At 46.2% G+C, this 12,559-nt stretch overlaps 1 protein-coding gene across 3 annotated transcripts in view; it reads right to left on the bottom strand.

The window, feature by feature from the left end:
• The window catches only part of ZFHX3 (zinc finger homeobox 3), a 238,902-nt gene that overhangs the window by 166,780 nt on the left and 59,563 nt on the right, over window positions 1-12,559 (bottom strand). The gene's annotated exons all lie outside the window — the stretch shown is intronic.

Genomic DNA, 12,559 nt, shown 5'->3' with positions numbered 1-12,559 from the left:
TTTTTTTCAAAAAGGAGGTCCTGAGATATTAACAATTAGCTGTAGGTTCAGTAAGAACATTCACATAAAATAAACTGAAAAGTAGCTTCACTTAAGTTCACAGATCTGAGAAATGCATTAGAGAGTACTTTTTGATTTGATTTTTTTTAAGTTTATTTATTTTTGAGAGAGAGAGAAAGAGAACAGGGGAGGGATAAGACAGAGATAGAGACAGAATCCCAAACAGACTCCATGCTATTAGCATGGGGCCCGATGCAGGGCTCCAACCCATGAACTGTGAAATCAATCAGCTTGAGCTGAAACCAAGCCCCCCAGGCGCACCTAAGTACTTTTTGATTTTAATAAGGTATAGCAAAGTTTATCATATCTTTGTATCCAGGACAGAAAATGTCTTGCAGATAACAAAGTCTGGCTGATTCTACAGCTGGCAGATGCTGTGACTTGAAGTATCCACTCAAAGGTCAGTGTGTCTAGTGACGTGCCTCAACATTCTGTCTTGTGCCCGGTTCCCTTCGCTCCCATCAACAGTTTGAGGGATGAGACCAGGCACACCCAACGCTATGTGAAGGACATAGAGCTAAGAGGACTAACTCCTATGCCAGATGGTGATGTCACGACTAAAGATACGATCTCAGCTAGTGGGAGGGACAGGCCCAAACAAACAAGATGAAATTTTGAAAGATGAAGTTTGAAGCCCTGTATTTTAAGTTCACGCAATCAGTAAAACCAATAGACACTGGAAGAGACTTGATTAACAAGAGTTCATGCAAAAAAATACCCAGGGGTGTTACTGCACTACAGATTCAGTGCAAGCACAAAGCTGACATGGCGGCCAAAGATGGAAATGTGATCTCTAGCTATAGGACTACACCACACCCGGTGAAACTCAGTAGGGTTCACAGGCCCATCATTTTCTTTCTCTGCATGAAGAATGTTACAATCCACTCAAGAGAATCTCATATGAGGGGTCCTGACAAACCAGAGCATGGTCAGATGGCAGACCAGGAACCGTCTGAAAGAGAAGAGAGAACTCCCACTGCAAGGCAAGCCAACTCTCCTCAACTATGCCTGTTATGTACAATGGGAATTAGTTACATGTGGTCTACCTAGCTTCAGGGTTTAACTATGAGTAACGCAGGGAACTTAATAGGAATTAGAGTTCGGTTTCATACGAATGAAAGTCTTTCTCAAGATTATCAAAGTTCTCAAATGGAATGTTGACTTTGTGAAATACTGCTCCCCGGTTCTATGAATGGAGAAAGGGATTTTGCCGTGGCCAGAAGGTTCCATCAGGCAGTCTATGAAGGCCCCGTGAAGGGTGAAGATGCCCCACTTGTCAATCGGGTCACTCAGTCAACTTTAACCTCCTTCTCTGTGATCCCGCAGTAGCATTTTGCAGATGGAAACACATTGCAATTCTGGGGTTACTGCACTGCTATCATCATCTGTTGACTGGTCTACCTCTGCCATTCATCTGTTCCATGTCTCATTCATCTCTGTATCTTCCACATCCAAGACGTGATAGGTGGTGAATGAAACTGTAGGGAAAATTAAGGTATTGAGGAGAAATAATAATACTTGAAGGGGGGGTGGGGGGAGATGACCCCTGAACATGCTCTGTTTCTTTTTGTCTCTGTTGAAGAAATGTCTGGTGTAACCTTCCTCTACTCAATGGAACCAGGGCTCCTTGAAGAAGTAGCCAATTCTTGGGCTGGGGCAAGGAAGAGCCCAAGATGGGCCTGAAGCATCTTTCTGAGCCAAAACGTAAGAAGGTGCTCTCAGAATGGAGGCAGTGTGCTGAAAGGAAACAGGAGCAGGCTGCAGGGGCTCCCACTTGCTCAAACTGGGACAATCTGAGCAAGAAAATTGCATGAGAGTAAAGGTTTACAACTCAATGTATAAAATAAGAGTGCTTAATTGTGAGCTTTGTAAAAAAAAATATAGGATTAGGGAACGTTCTTGCTTAGAACAGAAATCCAACTAATAAATGCAGAGGGAATCATGGAGTTAGAAGATCACCATTTGGTAACTATCATAATTATAATCCATTCAGGAAGGAATCAATGGATACTGAAACTGGTGGATGAAAGTCTGAACTGTAACAAGATATTTACACAGTCTCCAAGTATCTCCCCATAAGATACTTACTAATTACAGGAGGAAAAACAGTAACTTTACAGTAGAGACACCTGGCAATACCACCTTCACCGCATGATCAAAGTTAACATCACCAGGAATGAGACAAATAGACATCATGTGCCTCCTGAGAGGTTATACCGAGAAGAACAACATCCCTTCCCTGACATTCCTGACAAAAAATGCAAAACCTGAAGCTAATCATGAGGGAACATCAGACAAATCCAAATTGAGGACAGTCTACAAAATGTCCTATGCTCTTCAGATATGTCAGCGTCATGAAACAGAAAGACTGAAGAGCTGTTTCAGATTAAAGGAGATTAAAGAGACATGACAAATGAACATCACACCTAATCTGGATTTTTTTTTCTTTTAAAGGGCAAAATTGGGACAATTGGCAAAATGTGAATAAGGTCTGGAGGTCAGTAATAGTCATAGATTAACTTTCTAATTTTGATAACTATGTTAATTTTCGAATTTGGTAACTATGGTGTGGTTATATACAAGGACATCTTTTTTTTTCCCCAGGAAAAATACACTGATCTATTTACAGATGATGTTTCAGTTTTCAAGTGGCTTAGGAAAAAAACCTGTAATAGAGTGTGTGTGTGTGTACCTACACACATCCATACATATAGACAGAATCTGAGATGATGTTAACGTGAGGAGGTCTGACTAATGAGTATACGAGAATCCTTTGTTCTATTATTACAACTCTCCTGTACACCTGGGATTATGTCAAAACAAAGAGAAAAGAGTAACTATCCGGTGTAAGAACTCCCCACATTGAAATGCCAAAAATACACATGCACAGCCAACCCACCCTGATCCCCATCTCCTTTTTTTTCCCCTATGAACTGCACTGCTGGCACAGCTTCAGGAAAGAAGCAGGCTGCAAGGCTGGACAGTGAGGGGTAGACAGACAAAAACAGAAAACTGAGCTTCCCTACGCCTAGATGAGAGGTTCTAGACAGAGCTCTCTAAACTGGAGAAGTCACATGACCATTCTAACTTGGGCAGAATGTCCAGTAATGCGTCGTTGAAAGACATTCACCCAAGACATGCATGATCCTGGATAGGGACAGATTTCCCAAACCTGGTGAATGTAGTTCTAAATATAAGGTCAAGGGCAGCCACCATAAAAAAAGAAGAATCCCAGGAGCTACAGGGGGGAGCACTGCTAAATCTAGAGTAAAACAGAGAGAGACAAATACACGGCAATGAAAAACCATCCCCACATCTCCCCGCAACACCCAAAGGCTACCCAGATTCTGAGATAAGTAGAAAACTCATTCAAGGGGCAAATAAATAATACGCTCATCTGTGTTGCTTAGAATCCACTGAAGAATCATATCCAATTCCATTCTATGCCTTCTACAATAACACGATTTGTATACTGCTACTGTGTGGAAGTCAGAAGTGTGAAAGCCTAAAAGGGTGAGATTCCATCGCTTGGTAGCAATTTCCCAGTAGCTTTAAGAATGATTCTGTAACTATGGCAAGGTCAGAGCACATACACGTTTGAACGGTCCTTCAGGACCGTTGCAGGAGGTCCACTGCCTGGAAGGCCCAGAGAATCATCCAGGCTCTGGACTTCATGTTTGCTAATGAGTGCATCTGTGCTCTTCCCAGTGTGAACATAAATCAGCCTGGAAGGGAAAACTGCTAGCTCAGTCCATTCTGCAGGGAATCCGTAACTACCGCGATATTCTGGTCACAGTCGAGTCATGGAGGGGAGGAAGAGGGTGTCACACGATCTGAAGGAGAGCCAGGCAAGGAGCCCAGTCTGTGTGCTCTGGGAAAGATGAGCTGGGATTGGAGGAATAGAATTTTTTATTAACCATGTGGATGCACACACATTTCAACAAAGACGAAAGCCATGACTGCAATAATAAAAAGTCAAACTCTCCCAAAGATTCCTTAGGCTCTGCCTTGTTCTGAAAAAGTGTCGCTGGGGCAACTGAACCAGCTGTTCAAGTAACTGTATCAAGTAACTTAGGTAAATACCGAAGTGCTCACACCGCAGCTTCCCACCATATCCTGAAGGCAGACGACCGGCATCTTTGGCCATCACTGGCCTCAGAAGTTCTCTCCTGACCTAGATTCAAACCGTGAAGCACTGCCCCCATCCCAGATGTCAAGCAACACCTCCTTTCACCATACACAGCCGCTTTAACCACCTTACCGCATCAACTGCCCCTGCGATGTGGGCAGAGCTCCCCCACCCCATCTCTACTCAGCCCCTGCTGCCTTCCCAGCTAAACGGGATCCCTTCCCACCCTCACTGTAACCAATTACTTCAGTGTTTTCTTTGCCAGCACCCACAACTTTTCATCTCCTCCCAATTTCCTCAAAATCCCTCTCCAAAGATCCTATTTCTGATCTCTCCGTTCTTGCTGCTGGGCTGCAGAGTAAAAGCTAGGAGACGAGGTAAAACTGTGCCATCTGGCCCATTACAGTTTCAATCTGGCATCTCATGATGTTAAATTTATTCTAAATAATTTCTCCTGATTAAAGCAGTGTGAGTTCATTATAAAAAAAAATGGATATGGGCAGAACAACTCACCAGCTAAAATAAAAATCACCTATAATTCCACCAGCCAGAGAGTCACTGGCAGGCAGGACAGTTTTTAGGTGTTTTTTTTGTGTTTTTTTTTTTTTCCTCCGCACGTCTAGAGATACTGATCTTCTTCTACCAAACTCAGATCGCACTGCTCCTTATGTGAGCTGCCCTTTTAAATGAATCTAGCATGAGAGTTTCCCAGGACATGGAATATTCTTCCTAAGTCAGAACTAATAGCTACATAGATATTGTATGCCTTGGACATAGCATAAAATTTCACTAATTTCTATTACTGGACCTTTAGGCAATTTCTAATATTTTGCTGTCAATGCTACAATAAACTCTTGTAAATCTTTGTATATATGCTAATGAAATCACCAACATAAATAAGGAGCAGCTCCATTGCTAACACACTTAGTAGGGCCAGGCATAGTTCTCAGCACTTTTTAAATATACCTCATTTCATTTGATCCTCACAACAGCCCATTTTACAGATGAAGAAACTGAGGCTTAGAAGGTTAAGTATCTTACATATAAGTCACATGCCAGCTAAGTGGGTCTTTGAAACTAGGGAAGCCTTCCTTCCTATTGTAAAGCCTAGGTTCTTACCCAAGACGTTACATCTCTGTTTCCTTAGGACATACTTCCGCAAGTGGACTTGCTGGCCTAAAAGCTAACAATGGGTTAGGCTCTCTGGCATATTCCAAAAAAGCCCCTCCAACTCATGCCCAATGGTATATGAGCATCAATTTTCCCGCACCTTCATCATTAGTGGGTATTATTTTGCTTTTAAAAAAATGTCAATTTGGCAGGCAAGAAATGGTATCTCATTTTGACTTATACTTCTTGCTAATAAGACAGGGACCATCTGCAGATACTTATTGGCAATTTATATTTCTCGTGTGAATTGCCTGTTATTTCTATTGCAAGGATGTGTCGTCCTTTCCTTGATGATTAGTAAGAGGGCTGTGTCGGATTTTACTGGGGCTATCTCTTGCTCAACTCTCTACCACATTCCACTACCCCTGAGCTCCTGGATCAGAGTCTGACCCACTCGCATCGTCAGACAGCACTGCTGTCCTTCCTTCCAACAACCTGTCCTCAGCACCTTCAAGCAAGCAGACTCTGGCCTCTGCTTCACTTCCCCAGCGCTGATCTCCTAAAGCCGGGTGAGTTTCTCCTCCTCCGCGAGTTCAAGGAGAGCTCTACCGCACTTCTCCAGTTCTACTGTGCAGCAGAAGCAGCTGTGGGGCTCAGTGACGACACATACAGATGCCAGGCCCCATCCCAGGATGCAGGGTCAGGTTCTCTGGACATCGCTTCAGACGAGTGAGAAGGCCCTGCGTCTCCAAGATTTGGTATCCCTACAAGGTCACCAATGTCCCCCTCAGCAGCCAGTAGTTTTTTTCCTCTTCTATTTTCAACTTCCTCACTCTCTCCTGCAATCCAAACTGCCAACCACCGCACCCTGAGATTTCCCCTTCATTTCTCTGGCATCCTCCTTCGGCTCTCCTCCTGCCTCTCTGATCTCTGGTCTCTGCGTTGCCTGCCCTCCCCCTGTTCGCACAGTTCTCCGCGGATGCACTTTTCCACCTATTTCATAAGACTCCCTCTTGCTTTAACCCACAGAAACCTCTCCTCTCTGTTCTTCTACAGTATTTAACCAGCATATTCTCCCCCTTGGCACTCCGCTCTTATCTCTGTACATCAACTACCTTAACTACTTCTGTGGTTTCAATTACTGAAATTATGTGTTGACTCCCAAAACAAAAATATCCATTCCTAACTTATCACTTGCATATAGGCCTCATACTTTCAGAAGACCACAAGATGTCTGCAAATGGCTAGCCTTCCCTCACTCAACACTCAGCACGGCTCAACAAGACTGAATGGAAGTGCCCCTCACTGACCACCCTCGTCTCTCCGAATGGAACTCCTGGTGCCATCTTTGATTCCAGAAAACAGAAAGGATACATCAGTCTAGCCTTCCCAAGGTCATATTCATCTGATGCTTTTTCCCATTAGAGCGAACTGCCAAAATATTCAAACTTACACTCTCCACACTGTTGTTGTTTTTTTTAACGTTTACTCATTTTTGAGAGAGCGAGAGAGAGACGGAGTGGGAATGGGGAAGGGGTAGAGAGAGAGGGAGACACAGAATCTGAAACAGGCTCCAGGCTCCGAGTTGTCAGCACAGACCATGATGCGTCGCTCGAACCCACAAAACGTGAGCTGTTGACCTGAGCTGCAGTTGGACACTTAACCAACTGAGCCACCCAGGCACCCCTCTCTGCACTGGTTTTAAAACACTCTGGAATCTCCTCCTGTGCTACTACTCAGTCACCTCTCTCACCTCCCTCTAATAGAAGGGTCTCTCCCCTTCATTTTTGCCTCTGTTCCTGCAGTCCCAAGCCCTTCGGATGTCCTCTTCCCCAACATTTATCCAAACCTTGGACACCCTTTAAGTCCCATGCAGGCAAGAAAACCCCTCTGATCACTCAAGCCCACAAAGATCTGCCTCCTCTCTGTCCTACCACACAGAGATTGGTCCTACCGATCATCACCACACGGCCACTAAACTATCGCTCATTTCACCTGGGTCACTTTTAGTTCTACGACTGACTTTAAGCTGCTTGAGGGCAAAAACTGGCTTCTATTTCCATTCATCACCTACCACAAAGCTGAACAAGTGGTACAGACAAAAACTTGATTAACAGCACACTTTCTCTTTCTAGGGAACACCTTAAATAACAGCAGGAGTGTGTTCATCTCAACATGACCTGTAATTAATCACCAAAGACCCAATCATCCTAATTCTGAGGTTCAGGTACAATACTTGAATATTTCAGCATTCTGTGGTTTATAGTGTTCGTTTCCTTTTCCAAAATTACAGAAGGCTTAAAGTCTACAGAGGCAGCCCTCATTCCAGCCATTTTAAATAACTGGTCCATGAAACATAAATCAGGAAGCCGAGCAAATCCCTAAGTACAATTCGGGGGCAGGGGAGTCAGGCACGGGCTATACACTAATGACTGCATACAAGATTTCTGCCCTATTGCAAGTGTTATCAGAACCATGCTCACGAGTTTCATAGGATGATGAGTCTACGAGGGTTCCTAAATTCTTATTAGGGAGTTCTTTGCAGAGCACTGAATTTGAGTAGCAGGAGGACCTGTTGCAGTTCAAGGCTGCACAAGCCCATGACAAACTCAACTTGGGCAGACTCTCTGTCTGCACTTGCAGTCTTGGGAAGGAATGCAGGTAGAAACAGCCCAGGCCTTAACCCTACTTTTATGCCGATCTGATCTACATGGGAACAGATGAATAACATGTTACGGCTGCTGTTCTCTGGTCTGCGGCACCATCTGGAAAACCCCATCCAACTTTCCTGGAGAGAGAAGATTCTATGCTCTCCAGTAACTCTCCCACCTGTTGTACAGGGGAGGATCGGGAAGCCCAGTAAAGGTGAGGTGAGTGGTGGCCTCGGGGGGGGGGGGGAGTCTCCCTCCACTGGCATCTCCAAAATGGCTCTGAAAGAGGGGTGTCTTTCCCTCTCGGCAGGAAGAAAGCCACTGGTGGGCTCTCTGGTGGCAGTGGGCACTGGCACAAGGCTCCAGAACTGGCACCACGAGCAAACAAGCAAGGGTTGCCCTTCCAAGGCTCATTAATGGGGCAACACACACACACACACACACACACACACACTTGAAGGCGCGCGCCCGCGCGCGCGCACACACACACAGGGTCGCTCACCAGTGCAGGCACAGAAGCTCTTCACATCTCCCCTGGCTCATTAGCATAAGCAGCTTTTTGAGCAGCAGGGAGCAAGAGGGACCACTAAACAGAGCAGGAACGGAAGCTCTAAGACCGGGCCACTGCCAAGGGCATGAAGAAAGGATCACCATGCAAAAGTGAAACCACCCCAAAGGGTCGCTCAGGAAGGGTGTGTCGTGGCTGGAGGCCCTCAGATGCCCCTCTGGGCTGAAGTTGCCAAGCATTCTCCCAACTTCGTATTTGGCTAGACTGTAGCCAGCAACTCTGTCACATAATTTCCTCCTCGAGAGCTTTGTTTTCACTCAACTGAAGATCTGAGAGGCGCCTATTTCATACTGGGCAGTCCTTACATCCCAGGGGCATAAAAGGAGCTCTTTCAAATGCCAATGCCCTTCCTTAGGGCAAAGTGGGAGAGCCGCAAGAACAGTCATCAGGACCTTGAAGGACCTCAAGACAGCCTGAAGAGGTGCAGAGTCTGTTTGCCCCGAGTGTGCTTCAAGCACTTCCAAATTCCAAAGCTTTAAAACACAGCGGGGTGGGTATGAAACTGAATGCCATGTCCTATTCTTCACAGCCCCTTCCCCATCCCACGTGGCATTTAGGAAATCCATCATGTGCACTGTTACTTTTCGTCAAGAAAAACAGATTGAGACACAGTTACCACTGGCCACTTCAAAGAGTGGCCCTGGGAATTAGGCAAAACAACAAAGGAAAATTTCTTCTTCAAGTGCAAGGATCCAATAGTTCGCACTTCCTCAACCCTCTGGAAGCCGCCCCAAGAACTAAGTGACTGTGGGTAATAATTATACCCTCTCAAACACAGCAAAAAAAAAAAAAAAAAAAAAAAGGCCCAGATGGTCTTTCTCCTCTTGCTGTTCCAAATGCTGCTTTTGGGTCAATAGCTACTGTGAAACCTCACCAAGGTCCACGTTAAATAGTACTTGGATTAATTATGCTTGAAAGTCTCTTATCCAAGCACTGCTAAGACCCAATGATTGAGTTTGGGAACGAGTGTGGTTACATATTTTTCCTTAATGGCTTCCTGAACACCCTGGTTAGGTCCGATCCCTGGGGGCGAATTGCCAGTTCGAGTCATAAAATGTGATCAATGTAGATCAAGACCCTGTGCTAAGTGTCTAAGAGGAGAGGAGAAACGTATTTGTACAAACATATGAAAAATGCATGTTAACATAAAGAACTTCAGCTTCCGTTCTGAGCAGGCACCAGCTTCTCCTTTGGCCCCTAGAGCTCTGCTCATCCCTCCACAACTTCCAGCCAAGATCCTGATCTTGGACAGCGCCAGAACCAGAGAACGTTGTGGATACTGTTCCTGCATCTCCAGAAGATTCCCACATGAAGTCAGGCTAACATCAGGGCAATCCAACCTGGCCAGTTAACAAGCCACAATAACACAGAGGCTCCTGGGGTTCCTCTGGCCCTATTCGTCTTAGTTTTAAGCTCCTCTGCAGAATACTAAGCCCAAAACTCAGCAGCTGCTCTAATGATTTTTATTCATTCACACAACAAATATTGACTGAGCGCCTTAAAACATATACAGCATCCTTGTCAGCAATACACAGACCTACTAGCTTGCTCTCATTAGAGTCCAGATGTGTCAAATAAGAATATGGACAGTGACATCGGGGCACTGCAAGGGACAGACTCAACACTTCCCATGGCCACTGGATTCACTGTAGCAACACCGATCCAGGGTACTGCTCCCCACCATTCCAGAGTCTTCCTGCTCTCCTGCCACAATCTGTCCTGCTCCTGGCCAGATGTACTCAGTGATGACCTCTGAGGTCCACTACACTTAAAAACATGGTTTGACTATTCCAACACCTGGTTTGCCAAGTTGTGCCACTGCCCTGAGACCCTACGGTGCTGGGGACATCGCTGCCCCCCCACTTCAATGTATCCCTTCCACATTCCCCACCTGTACTAATCCCTCTCGGGAGGTCTCGCCCTCAATCCCCATGGAGGTGAAGGACTGTAGGAACATTAAGGATGTTTGAGATCAACCATTTCCCAACAGCCCAGAATTTTTCCCATCCTGGGATGAAGGGCATGAGAAACTGCCAGAATCCATGAAACGGCCTTCACACAAGCATTTATTTCCCTCTGATGCTGTCAAGTTGACAAGACATGAGCTGATTCCACATCTACTGGCTCCTCGCAGGTGATCCAACACGTTTCCCACATCCTCACCTGCCCTTAATATTCCCCATCCTGGTTTCTTTGGCCTCAGTTCCTCTTTAGGATGGACTCGGTGACTTTACAGGCTCCACACACCTAACTGGCAGAATATTCTGGAGGCAGAGTCTGGTCTCCCCCAGTCTTATCGAGAGCTCCTGGGGTTGGCACGTGCCCAGGTTCACTGGACACCTCAGGGAGGTGGCTCGGCCCAGCTTCCACATGACCAAACAATGCCCTTTCATGGAGCATCGTGTTCCTGACACAGTACTGGGAGTTTCCGGGACAAACACGGGGGGCGGGGGGGTGGGGGGGGTCTTGTTCTCAATGGGCTGATAAACAGAAGCATCAAGTCTGCGAATTCAAATGAACCAGCTCTGCAAAGTCTATTCAGCAACGTTCCCTCGGCTTCCAGCTATCCCCCACCCCCAGCCATCTGGTTCCTTGTCACAGGCCATAGGAGAAGCTGTGGTTTCTGTAATTCCTCTGGTGTCTAACTGTGGGCGACGCAGGAGAAAGAAAAGCAGATACCACCCGGGGTATATATGCCTATCACACAACAATTCTACTGACCTGGGAAGTAGGGCAGGAAAATCGTGTGCGTAATTTTGAATCATCCACACGTAAGGGGTCTCCGGAGAGACAGTTCAGGGGAAGTGAGTGGGGAATAAAGGGGGCAAAGAAAATGGACTGAGAATTTTCTCTTTCCTTCCTTCCTTCCTCCCTCCCTTCCTTCCTCTTTCCTTCTTTCTCTCTATCTCTTTTTAAAGGAATCTTTCCCAAGCATTCACTACCCAGCCCTTTCCGCCTCCGGGATGGAAAGTGTTACTCAGCTGCAAGGCCTCTTGCTAATTGTGGGTTTTTATTTTTATTTCCTATTACCCTCTCGCACGCCTGATGAGATTATTTTACCGGAACTGACACAGCTGGAAGCAGCAGGCATACGTGGAGCCTCTGAGGAGGTGATGCAATTTCATTTTCATTGATCAGAAATCAGCAGGGCAGTAAGTGATGGGAAATTCCATTAGAAGAGAACTTGCAAGCCATGAGCCTCAACTTCCTCGCCACACCCACGCCCCCCCCTCCCTGCCCTGGGGTCCCGCCTTCTTCTGGACAAAGTCCACACAGAGCAGAGGATGGGAAATGCTCTCCTCAACATGGCAACGGGAAAAGAAGTTCCACGCTGCTGGCTTGCGAGAGAAACAACAGGACTCCTTCAACCCACAGGGGCATCTCAGCTCTTGTCTGTCAATTATGGAGAAGTTTTCCAGGGATCCAGAATAGGAGTGCTCAGAATCAAGCTCCAAAGCTCTTCAAATCAATACTTAAAGGATCCCTTCCCCAGGGTCAACCCCTAAGAAGAGAGACGGCCACTAAGTAATCTTTGTACATATATCCCCCAACCACTCGTAGAAATTATCCTGAAGGCACCTACCATTTTTGAGCACCTACTGTGTGCCAGACACTGTGCTAGGCGGTCCACACGCACAAACTCGGATCCTCCCCTAACACTCCAGGATGAACATTTATCCGTCTTCTCTCTTGGGCAGTGGAGGAGGCAGAGTTCCAGGGAGGTGAGGGAGAGAGCCAACTGGGACCAATGCCTCACTGGGGGTTTGCAAGACTCTTACCAACAGCGAAGGCAGGCTGAGTGAGAGCCCATGAGAAAACTTGCTCACTCACACTTGGGTCTTAAGATGCAGCACGTCTGACTGTCTGGTCTACGTTTTTCCAGAGATGGCAGTGGACACATTCTGATTCATCCATCTCCATCGTCCCAGGCATCCCAACAACACAGCCTGTGTCCAGGGCTACAACCAGAAGTGAACTTTGGAATGCATGGACTGGCTACTGTCTCATAGCAGTTAAGATCTCCCCCCACCCCCACCCCGC

The sequence above is a fragment of the Prionailurus bengalensis genome, chromosome E2 (genome assembly GCF_016509475.1).
Source record: "Prionailurus bengalensis isolate Pbe53 chromosome E2, Fcat_Pben_1.1_paternal_pri, whole genome shotgun sequence".
In the NCBI taxonomy this organism is placed as follows: domain Eukaryota; kingdom Metazoa; phylum Chordata; class Mammalia; order Carnivora; family Felidae; genus Prionailurus; species Prionailurus bengalensis.
This window is presented reverse-complemented; position numbering and strand designations above follow the sequence as displayed.